This window comes from Limulus polyphemus, unplaced genomic scaffold, assembly GCF_000517525.1.
Source record: "Limulus polyphemus unplaced genomic scaffold, Limulus_polyphemus-2.1.2 Scaffold217, whole genome shotgun sequence".
Classification (NCBI taxonomy): domain Eukaryota; kingdom Metazoa; phylum Arthropoda; class Merostomata; order Xiphosura; family Limulidae; genus Limulus; species Limulus polyphemus.
Window position 1 is genome coordinate 483,224 of NW_013665827.1, and position 12,066 is coordinate 495,289.

The 12,066-nt window shown below is 33.2% G+C and overlaps 1 protein-coding gene across 1 annotated transcript in view; it reads right to left on the reverse strand.

Moving 5' to 3' along the window:
- LOC106478495 (ankyrin repeat and BTB/POZ domain-containing protein 2-like) overlaps nucleotides 1–11,619 on the reverse strand; it is a 112,094-nt gene extending 100,475 nt beyond the window's left edge. The window contains exons 1-2 of the mRNA XM_022382107.1: nucleotides 11,535–11,619; nucleotides 8,689–8,843 (exon numbers count right to left, since the gene is read on the reverse strand). The gene's annotated coding sequence lies outside the window, so the exon portion shown is untranslated. The remainder of the gene's footprint in view (nucleotides 1–8,688; nucleotides 8,844–11,534) is intronic.
- Nucleotides 11,620–12,066: the final 447 nt, after the last annotated feature.

A 12,066-nucleotide genomic window follows, 5' to 3' on the forward strand; every position in this document is an offset into this window, starting at 1 on the left:
TTTATTCAGACACAGTTTCAGTGGGTCTTAAGACTAAACGTAGTTTACAACAGATGTAAAGTTCTCATCTCCACGTTGTTAAGACGAAATTTTATTTGTTATAAACGGAAAGCTAAAAGCTTGTTTGTTTGGAATTAAGCACAAAGCTACACAATGGGCTATCTGTGTTCTGCCCACCACGGGTATCGAAACCCGGTTTCTAGCGTTGTAAGTCCGCAGTGCCACTGGGGAGCAGCTAAAAGCTATTTATGTGAAGAATAAACTGGGTTCCGTACTGAACCGTACGTTCTTAGTTTCAACGTACCCCTTATTTTGGAAGAATGTATTTAATAAAAGTATTTTTCAGAAAAAAAAAAAAAGAGTAGAATATGCAATGTTGATATCTACTATTTTCAGAAAAGTATAGAAATGTACAAATCTAAGTTTGAATAAACTTAATTTACTGAGTGAAACAATGGAGTTTGCAACGAAACCACTAGAATAACTGAAACTGAATTATCACCTTAGTTGCGAAATATTCTATGAATATTACCACATTCCTACATACTTTTGCTTCTTCTCACCAGTCGAAGAAACCTCTTTCAAAGAAACAATACCAACCAAACGAGTTTTCCACTGATTTCTTTCACAATCATTCGCGTTTTGTTAAATGAAAGTTTTAGTGTCTTGAAATCACTAATTAAATTAAAGATTTCTGCGTGGAAACGTTTACTCATACTACTGACATTTTTGCTGCTGATAAGTAAGTAATTAAACAGCAAAACCATGATAATCAGTGACAAAAAGGCCAATTCATAAATAGGTGTAAATATATTCAGGCTAACCGACAAATCACCTTTTCTTAGGTTACAAATAGTCTTTAGGCGACACACGGTCTGCACGTACACAAACTTACTTCTATATATTTACCATATGGTTGGTAAGTACTTGGTGTATAGTTGGTATATAGAAACCCGGGCTGATGTACCCTGAATGGTAAAAAATATTATTCAATGGCTGTCGATACAAAGAATAATGCGGTTCCTTTCAGTGATCCGGGTTCGATTTCCTCTGTCGCTTTCCTAACCTATTGTCATGCACATACGTATTGCAAGGGTTTCAGTAGAATGCCTTGAAATGAAAGAAAAGATTAACCACGATAAATCTGATAGCGCTATCATTCCTTCCTTCTTTCAAGATTTTTCAAAAGCTTGAGAGGAAAAGTAAATTCGAATATTCAAAACTACTACTTTATATATATATATCGTCAAATATGATACATATAAAAATTCTAACGTTAATCCCATTATAATTTAAATGACGAACCTTTCTTTCCCCTCTCAATATCGAAAATCTAATGGGGTCAATGAGATTCTCATCCTTTAGAAATACTTATCCATGTTTTTTTATTTTTATAGTATTACGCAAATAATAATATTATTAATTAGGACAGATGTTATTGTTTGTTATTAAGCACAAAGCTGCACAAAGAGCTATCTGTGCTCTGTCCACCACGGGTATCAAAACCCGGTTTCTAATGGTATAGGTCCGCAGATATACCACTGCGCCACTAGGGAGCTAATTAGGACAGAGACGCGAAAATCTTGTTTAAGGATGGTGTTAGCCTGGGGAGGACGACATTTCACTAGGAGCTAGAATTGTTTTGGCGCGAAAGAACATTTACAAAAACGATTTAAATAAAAAGTCAGATACATTTTTTTTATATTACTTTATATCTCATACAGTTTTATGGGAATATTTGTTTCTGATTCTTACGCTAGTTGTGATATGAAAAATCTGAAGTTAAAGCAATATGGCTTCAAACCACCTGGCGAGGAAAATCGTTGAAACATTAAAACTAAATTCTCACAAACTTGTTTGAAAATTTTAATACACTTAACTAAACGAATGCAAATTATTCTGGACACTGCGGTATCCTAGATCTATAAACACATTTCAAAACCAGAAATAAAAATTATTGTGAATTTATCGAACTATACAGGGCTCTTCCAGTTGTGACCATGAACTTCGTGCTTTCCATCACGCCTATTGTGCGATGGGGTTTTTAACTAACAATCGTGAAAACCCAGTTGACTTGTTTAACATTCTGTGAAGAGCACGCGGGCATTCTTTGGTGGTGAGTAATAACCAAACATACACGCGAGTGTTGAGCACTAAGAATGTCTGCACTGGAGCCAAAGTGTGACGTCACTGAAATTTGCCTTTGTTTCAGGGGGTTCCAAGAAATTATCTGACCTTGTTTGTGATTTTAGACCCCGAGTAGATTGCACAAACAAACATTTACAAGCCTCTTAATTTAAAGGGATTTTCTTTCTTTCTTTTTTCCCTTTTTTAAGTAAGATCCTCATTTGTTCAACAAGATTTGCATTTCACGCAAAACTATAATGCAAGAATGTATGACGAAATTCACATATTTGAATTGTAAATTTTTGTAATTTCCGCGTATACGTCTGTGTAGGCAAGTCAAAAGACATATCTCGAATATACCTTTCACAAGCTTTTGTTAGTTGTTAAAGGAAAAATTACTTAAACAGAGGAAATACAGAAAATCATTACACTCAACGAACGTGCATCCTTGAAAATGCTAAAATTGGCAGAAACGTAATTTTTTTAATATAAATTCTAAGTCATACACTCACTCGTATTGATTTATAAAATGGATTTTTGAGCTGAAATAAAAGCTTGTTTATCCTGACATTTTATTTAAATCACGGTCGAAGGTTATACAAATAAAGGCATTTCAAAAAGAAACAATGAATAACATGTTACTTTTGGGAATATTCAGTACAAATTCTCCAATATCAGAGACTTAATTCCTTGGTAATTTTTAATGAAAATACAATAAATTGAAATAATTTCAAACATAAGTTGCCTAAGCTATGAATGCCGCACACGAAGTTCAATGAAAAATGATTTTATAAAAGCAAGTACCAAAAACACGTATCCGCACATAATGAAAATGAAGCATGAGGATTCTACTTCTGAAAAGTTCAGTATAGTTCTAACTGCGAGTGATTTAAGCGACAGACTTTGCTACGACAGCCAGCAAAATTAGTATCATTTTAACGTGTTCTATCGTTAGATGGGTTCTTTTGAAATATTTAGTAAAAATAATGTCAAGTTCAGTACAAGTAATGATAACGACTTAGTTTATTTCTCAAATTTATGCTTGATACAGGCAACGTTCACTTGTAGGCCTAACTCCACACACAACATTGCAACACAAACTTTGATACCAATGTACGCCTAATACACCACTCAACATAATTGCAGAATTTCCTCACTAATCAATCGACAACAATCACACTGACTTAATAACTGAATCATAGACGCAATAACTCTAACTAACTGATACTAACCTGAATCAATCATTGAATTAATAATACTTAACTGGTTAATTTATTAACTCACTGAAACAACTTAATCTCGCAACATTTATATTACATTCGTTTTCTACTTATTAAAAGAAGCTTCTGAGCATATTACATCATGTAATATATACTCAATCTGCAAAGTCCTTTGAACAATCCTAATGCACAATTAAATAATATATAGTTCTTCATCATCACCGTTAAATGTGTTATACTGTACTTTACCCTCTTTTCACAGTGTTTAGAATTCATTAATAACCGATGGTCTTAAAGATAATGTATCAGCATTTTCACTATTCCATCCAGAATGATGCACTATGTTATGATTGTATTCCTGAAATTTCTAGAGTCATATTATTATCTGACTTTCTGGACTGCAAAAATTCACCAGCCACTTCAATGATGTATAATCTGTCAAGGGTATAACTTTTTTTTCCATATAGGTAATAATATAATAATTACTTAAGACTTAAACAACACATTTTAGCTCTTTCCGAGTGGTACAATACCTATTTTTTACAGCATTCATTGTCTTGCTATAGTAGGAAACCACATGTTTTTTCCATGACATACCTCTGATAGCACTGTTCCCACTGCAAAATTACTAGCATCTAAAATGAGTGATATTCAAGAGTTGGATCTGCTAATACAGGATTAGTGGGTAATTCTTCAGTTTGTTGAATTCTTGCTCACAATTAACAGCCCAACCAAACTTACTTGCTGTTAAGTAATTTGTATAAAAAACAGTAATAGTAAATTCCAAGAAATCCTTTTCCCTAACACAAATTATTCCATGTTTGCCAATTTTTAAATAAGCCTGTAGACATTCCCCTTCTGCTGATTATGTGTCCCAGTAAACTCACTTGTTGACAGAACAATTCAGATTTCTTTGGATTCAGCTAACAGTTCTCTTTCCCCAACTCATTCAGAGCTTTCATTAGCCCTTCAAAAGCATTATCAAAGATCTACTCATGTGTGATTATATCATCCAAGAGATGAATAATTCAGAGACAGCACACTCCATCAGTTGTTGAAATGCTACAGGTGCACAATATAATCCAAATGGTAACACAACAAATTGCCACAATCCATTTCTTCCACTTGCTTCATTGATTCACACTTGACAATGTTCACTCCTATGATCCAATATCAAAAACCCTTTCAATCCTGACGTATTAGGGCTGTATCTCCAGTATCAATCTTGTGAGATATTTTATTTGCTCAGCCTAAGTCATGAGATCCACTGTAGAAGGTATCTTGGTATTTCATGAGCAAGTCAGGTAATATATGGCACTGATCAATTGTAAGACCTCCACAGCTCTTGTAAGTGGGGTAGTAAGCTGTCCTAATGTGAGGAATTTATATCAGAGTTCTTATTTCTTGTCTCAAAGGCAACTACTTCCAATGTTATTTGATGTTAAGTACTAACTGTACAGCATCACATCTTGCAATGTCTCATACAGACTTAACACATATTTTATGGTTTATCATGTTCAAGGTATAAGTGATGATATCTTTATTCTTAAGATCCACGAGAGAGAGAGAGAGTTCTTCCAGCCACTAATCCTTCAAGATTTGCAGAAGTGTTTGGAATTACTACATCCCAGCCACTAGATTTAAATTTATTCCTAACAAGTCCTTGTATGGGTATTTCACTTAATGGTGGTAAAATAAATGTCCTCCTTGCTTTCACCGGAAATTCAACCCCTGATATTGTAATTGTCATGTAGTGCATAGGGTCTTAGAATATAAAGCTATTTTATACTAGCCTAATCTCACATCCATGTCTTTGCAGGAATTCTTCCTCTATGTCAGTTATCCACACATCATGAGGTGTAGAGAAGCTTCCTATAGTAAGGTATCTCCACTTGCAGTTCACATCAGTCAATATTGATTTTTTCATCACTGGAAGTAATTTAACACCTATCATTATCATATTGAGTCAAAGAATAGTAGCAGAAAAACCCATGTTGACCAACGTATTGCAAAGCTTCCTATCAGTAAACCCATGTTCTCATTTCTTTTAATAATGAATTTTTCTAATTTGGAGCAAATGGAGAATTCTCAGCCTATCTTTTCCCCATAAATCCTGCTAAATCTTGTTTTCTGATGTCTAGTTAACTCTTTGTTGTTCCTTTGATCTGCTAGGCCTCTGGGATACATCTTTAGGTTATTGTCTCCTTGGTTTATTAACATCTCTCGATTCCTCACAGTCTTGGCTTTAATGGCTAGTTTCCATATTCATAACAGTTCTCTTTTATTTATGTCCTTTGGAGAAGTGTTATTCCCTACAGGCTTTTGTCTACAATTCCTTTCAAGAAATACCTATTATATTTTGGTTTTATTCCACCATTCCGTGTAACTACTTGTCTAACTAATCATTTCAGTTTTTCTATACTATCATCAAGGAGAGATGATGTTTCATTACTGCTCGATCTAATAATTCTCTAATTTCTAAATGGTCCCTTTGGTTGTTTATCTGCAACTTTAATGGATTCAAGTTCCAACTAGAGAGCTTCCTCTAAAAAGGTACACTTACTCTGCTTCAGTCTAAGTCTGTTATAGCATTTATGAATTTATCACATGCCAACAAATCCAATATTATATGTAGAGCATACAGGTAAGCTAAGTAGGCAAACATCTCCAAATCTTGCACAAGTTTGGTTAAGATCTCTTCTTTCCTCTGCTCTGCTCTTGAACTTTCCTTTGGATAGTTCCTTCTGTTGTGCTACTCTGAAATTATTGGAGTAGGCAGCTACCAATGCTTTATAGTTGTTACTGCTCTAACTTGGAATGTTGCTTAATGTTTTTAAAGCTGGTCATTTTAGCTACACAACAAGATAAAGAGCTCTTTGTACACTATTTTACCTGTTCATGCTGGAAGCTATTTTGAACTGAGTCTCATATGTCTCTCATGGTAGTTTTCTTTGTAATTTTTGGTTACTTGATTTGGCAATGTTTTTGAACTCTCATGATACATTCTGGAACTAGATTTGGTAGTGACATAGCTGGAGTAGTCCAGAAAGGTCCAGCGTTCACAGACAACACAGTAGTAGGGGTAAAAGGTGTAGACCAAATAATTTCTTCTATTTCATATTTTATAGTAAATGGTGTTTTAGATTAAATTCTTAAGCAGATGCAGGAAGAGGTGTGTCTAGTTTGATCTTTGAATTTACCAGTTCATTTTCCAAATATTTCAGCACAGCCTTTCTATGCTTTTCAATTTTGTCATTACACCCTTTTGTACTTTGTTAATGTATTTCTGCACTTCTTCAATCTTGTTGTTACAATCTTTCTGGGCATCCACAACAGCTTGTTGTCCTTGTCTTCCACATTCATATTAATTTGTTTTTGTTAATTCTTCTTTAAATATTAAGTCTCTATTGATATTCTTTTAATTCTCTCTCAATATATTCTTTGTCTTCTTTATATTTTCTTTCTCTTTTTTCTTCATCCTAATTTCACTTCTTCAATATCTGCAACAAATTTTCGTGCTCATTTCGTGATTAGGTTGTCATCTTGAATTTGAAATTCAATCAAAGTTCTATTTTATTTTCACCAAAATAATCCCACTTCTGATACCACTGTTGTAACTTGTTCTATCATTGGGCATGTTATTTTGGATTATTTGGTAAAAATAATGCTACGTTTAATCTGCATAACGATAAATTAGTTAATTTTTTAATTTTCAATTACTACAGGATAAGTTAAGTTGCACACCTAACTCACAAATAAATCTATTTGCAGAATTTCCTCGTTAATTGGTCAATAACAATCACGCTGACTTACTAACTGAATCACAGACGCACTAACTCTCAATGTCTAACTAACATTAAACTGAAATACTCATTGAATCAACATTTGACTAACTTATTAATTCACTGAATTGACTAATTTAACTAAGTCTGGTAATACTTATATTGTACTCGTTTTCTACTACAGGAAGCTTCTAGGCATATTACGTCATATAAAGTAAACGCCCTCTAGTGAACAAACATTATATTAAAATATACAAAATATAGCATACATCAGAATGTATTGCACTATACACGCTTTTTCAAATGAAAATTTATTTTGCATCTATACACTACAATAACACTTTCGTGGCCTGCAATATGAACAAATAAATGCTGCTCTTAGCAAAAAGTTGAGGAAAAGAATACTCATTCAAATAATACAGTGGGCCAAGGCAGCCCGGTGGTTAACGTGCCAGACTGTACCAGTCATGTTCCGTAATTTGTGCCTTGTTACCACAGAATAATAATAATAAAATCGCGCTCCGCACTTTGGGGTCGTGGATGCGTTATAAGAGTGACGGTCAAATCCCACTATTCGATTACAGCCTACAAGTTGGTAGTACATAATATTGACTAGCTGCTTTCCCTCTAGCCTGTCACTTCAAAATTTCGAACAGTTAGCATGGATAGCCTTCAAGTAGCTTTGCACGAAATTCAACAAACAACAAAAAACTATTGTTTTACTTTTTCCACACACAAAAAAAAATTGATGTTCCTTTTTTACAACGCGTTAGCACCTAAACATTTATAATGCCAGATCTTAGTATGTCAAGGCTCATTATAGCACACTAGAAAAAAAATCTGTCACGCTCACCTCTGTTTATAATAGTTATAATAATTAAGCTCTTCGCACGTATCACCCAAACACGTGACACTAGCAGACAGAGCTGAGAGTAATTTGTACAATCCGCATTTAACAACACCACGAGGTTTATGCGATAAGCTGTATGAACTGCGTATGAATCAAAAAGTGAGACTTTCAGCTGTTCTGTCTATTGGCCCAGGTAATATGATAAATCACTGAATGTATTAAATATGTGTTCTTTTGTTGCTGTATTTTTTGTTTGTTTTTTTAATTAAAAGTAAAACAACTATTAGGACAAGCTTTATAACATAAAATGTTGGCTAGTTGTCCATTTTTGAGTACTTGATTGTCCTTACAAACTTTAAAACCTGGTTATATTCAAATTAATGTTAAGGAATTCGAATTCAACACTAATACTTCACGCTCTTGACAAGTCCTGTTTTAATTACTAAGGGATATATGAGGCAAGTGAGCTAAAAACAACTCTGGGACAAAGTTATTCAACGTTTCGAAAAACATTATCGCACGCCATTGCCAAAACAACACGAAAAGGAAGAAGATTCACGAACAAAGGTCGTCGAGCGTGTAATGCTACTGAAGACCGAAACACCAGAGATGATATGGTATTATAGAAATTCCATAATGCATAGCATATTTATACATTACGGCAATTGTGCATCGCAAAAAGTTATTTAAAACCATTACCAGCTCTTACCTCAAAACTTTGTATTTCCCACATTGCGCGTCACCTGTTTTATCTAAATTCAGACTTGTTTTTGAGGCTCTCGATCCGTACTCTCTTTTCTGTCTAACCTGTCAGCACAAGTTTACAAAACCGATATCCATCGTTGGCTCACAGTTTCGATAATTCTAATATAATGAAACGATAAAAAAAATACAACCACATTTTATTTATCAAAAATATCAGAAAAACAAGTACAGCTCTACTCTAAACTAAGCACAGAAAAGTATATTTTGCGAGTCAGTATATCGTGACGTTCTTGTTTTCATTGGGCAAGCATAACTATTTGCTTATTACACGCTTTAAAGTTGCATTTAGAACTATAAAATCAACTTCTCCCCAAATATTAGCATTACGTTTCACAAGTGAAAGGTTTTTCAAAGTTTAAACTTAGAATATAAACTAACAAACACAAAAGTACAATTCAAATCAACATACATTTTAAAACTGGCACTATTAAATATTAAAGAAACTGCCCTTTTAAATGTTCAATATAACGAGAAATTTATGACACCTGTCTGTCCAAGTATTTTAATTTATATACTGTAGAAAATTTCTCGTTATATTGAACATCTGAAAGGGCAATGCAGTTTCTTTAATATTTAATAGTGTCAATTTTAAAATGTTTGTTAATTAGGTCTAACGCCATCCTTTCGTTGGCCCTACATATTAATTGTTTCTGTAAGTTAACGTTCTTTTATTGTAAATATTAATGCTGAGATTGATAAATGCTTATTAAGTTTTAAGAGTTGCTTGCTATGTGGTTTACAAACAGCTTCAAGTTGGTTGGAAAGTTTGTTACAACTTGTTCAAAGTAGGGTGGAGAAAAATATGCATAATCTGAAGTTAGATACTGCATGTATGAAATTCGGGAAGTATCCCATAAATATTTGTAATAAATAAGGTACAAAACATTACCTTATGATGTCAGGATAATATCAGTGAAACGTCATGTTTTAATTATTCTTTATATCCCATTTATTGCTTTTATATATACCTTATTTTGTAAATATAAAGGAAATTAAAACATACCTGCAATAAATACAATGAGTCCTCGTTTCGAAAAAAAAACATTGCATTTTACTTTTTTGACGAATTGCCCGAGGACAAAGCTAATTTACATGCGCACACACACACATGCATATATATAAACTAGCATATGGCACCTTAAAAACCACGGGGCAAGTACTACCACTCCACCCCATAGTATACCCTAACCTCGCACTTCGTAGATAATTGAAATAAATAAATTTTGTGAAATCAAGCTTGACCAACAAAGAGGCAGAAAAGTGCAGTCGAAGCAGTCAAACGTCGGTAAATTCCTTTGTGAAATTAATTAATAGGTTAAATAATCGCGATTTTTCAACCTATTATTTAATTTTATATTCGTCGCCTAAAAAAATTCCTTTGTGAGCCAATCAAAATTAAGATCATTCAAGAAATAAATTCGTGCCTATTCATAGAATAATTATTGGTAGAAATCAGTTAGATTAACAACTTCTAATATATAGAAAAGCCAGCGCGTTTTGGTTTCAACAATGGCTTTTATGTTATGTTACTTAACAACAAAAGTATAACCTAATATTGTTGTTAGTCTATGTACTTAGAGTATAAAATGAAATGTACAAACAACAAAAGTGGAAAAATATTTGTTTATTTCTTAATTTAGAGTCTTCCGTTTTTTTTGTTTTTTTTTATTATAAGAAACGTTGGTGATATAACAGAAAATAGATTAATTTAGAAACGATTTAAGTTTAAATTGAATCAATATTTCTACTTTTATGATAAATTTACTTTAGGCTTATTATACCAACACTTACTACACTTATATATAGTTATAAGGTTTCACGTCAGCCACCCTCACAGCCCCCTTGCACCCCCGTCACTAAAATCGTAATGGGCAAAGATTAATCGAACTATTCTATCTGGATAAATGCATTTTGGCTTTTATGACTCCTCCTATTTCGAGAAATCAAGCGCGACGTGACACACACTGGCTTTTATATGCAACAAACAGCTGTTTCTCACCTAACGATGATTACGTATTATGTGACCTAAAGTGTTAATACTCAATATTAAATATAAGTTTTCACGCAAGTTTTTATCGGTTGTACATATTATTACTATAACTTTTATTCACAATCTTTCACTATGTTTACCTGGCATCATCTGGTGGCATACAAGAACTATGGCTAACAATATTTAATTTAAATGTGAATAAAATAAACAAAAGTTTTACTATGTACAACCGATAAAAACTTGTGTGAATTAAAAAAAAATCAGATACTCAGTATTTGTTTATTGGTAGAGTAAGAAGTATTTTTGTTTATTTTGTTACTTAACACTAACAGTAAATATTTTGTTAATACCAAACTGAGACGATACTGAAATTTTAAACGAATGTTAAAACTAAAATTATGCAACATATATTCAGAAATTTTAGGCTTTCTTGAACGCATAAAATTACAAAATCTGGTATCCCTGATTGATGACCTTGTATTCTTAATTTAGATATTTATATTGTAGGGATATTTTAAATATTAATTTAAAATAAAAATATGAATCTAACTTCTAAGTATAAAACCTATAGTATATAGGGACCTGTTGCGTAAAATAAAACAACCATTATTTTTAATTTTACAGATCATCTGAACACCAGAGTGAAATTTTATACTTTTATTTTATAACATATAAATGTAACGTAAAAAAAATAAGTTTTAAATCATTACCTTCCACATAAAATTTACTTTCTCAAAGCAAGGTTTGTCAAGTAACCCCAAAGAATTTTAACGGGTAAGACCTTAATATCAGTCGCTCACCTCTATTCGATACTTCCTCTGACATTCACATATCCCACGAAATATCGCTCAACGCCACAGGGCAGACGATTGAGTGACATCAAACCTGTTGCTATCCGAGCTATGAATAGTGGTCTCCAAAGTGTCTGTGTTCAAGGTTACGCTTCCTGCGTCACGTGGTCACATGGAATAGGGAAGCAATAACCTTGAGCAGAACAAGGCTTAACCTACGAATCTCCCTAGATAGTCTTAATAGAATCTTCCGTACCTGAGGATGCACTCGAATCTTTCCGTAGGCGTGCCCATCTGCCAATCAAGAAGACATAGTCCCGCCTTTTAAAAAACATGCCTAAAGGGACAAGTACATAGAATGTCGACCGAATGTTTAAAAATCCAGTCTGAAAGATTTTAGTCTACTTCAGTTGGTATAAAAAATAAGAACTCTTCGTTTACTAAGCTCCAGTTTCTCTCGTTAATTTTTTTATATATTTAACTGATGAAAGTTTGTTTGTTTGTATTTAAGCACAAAGATACATAATGGACTATCTGTGCT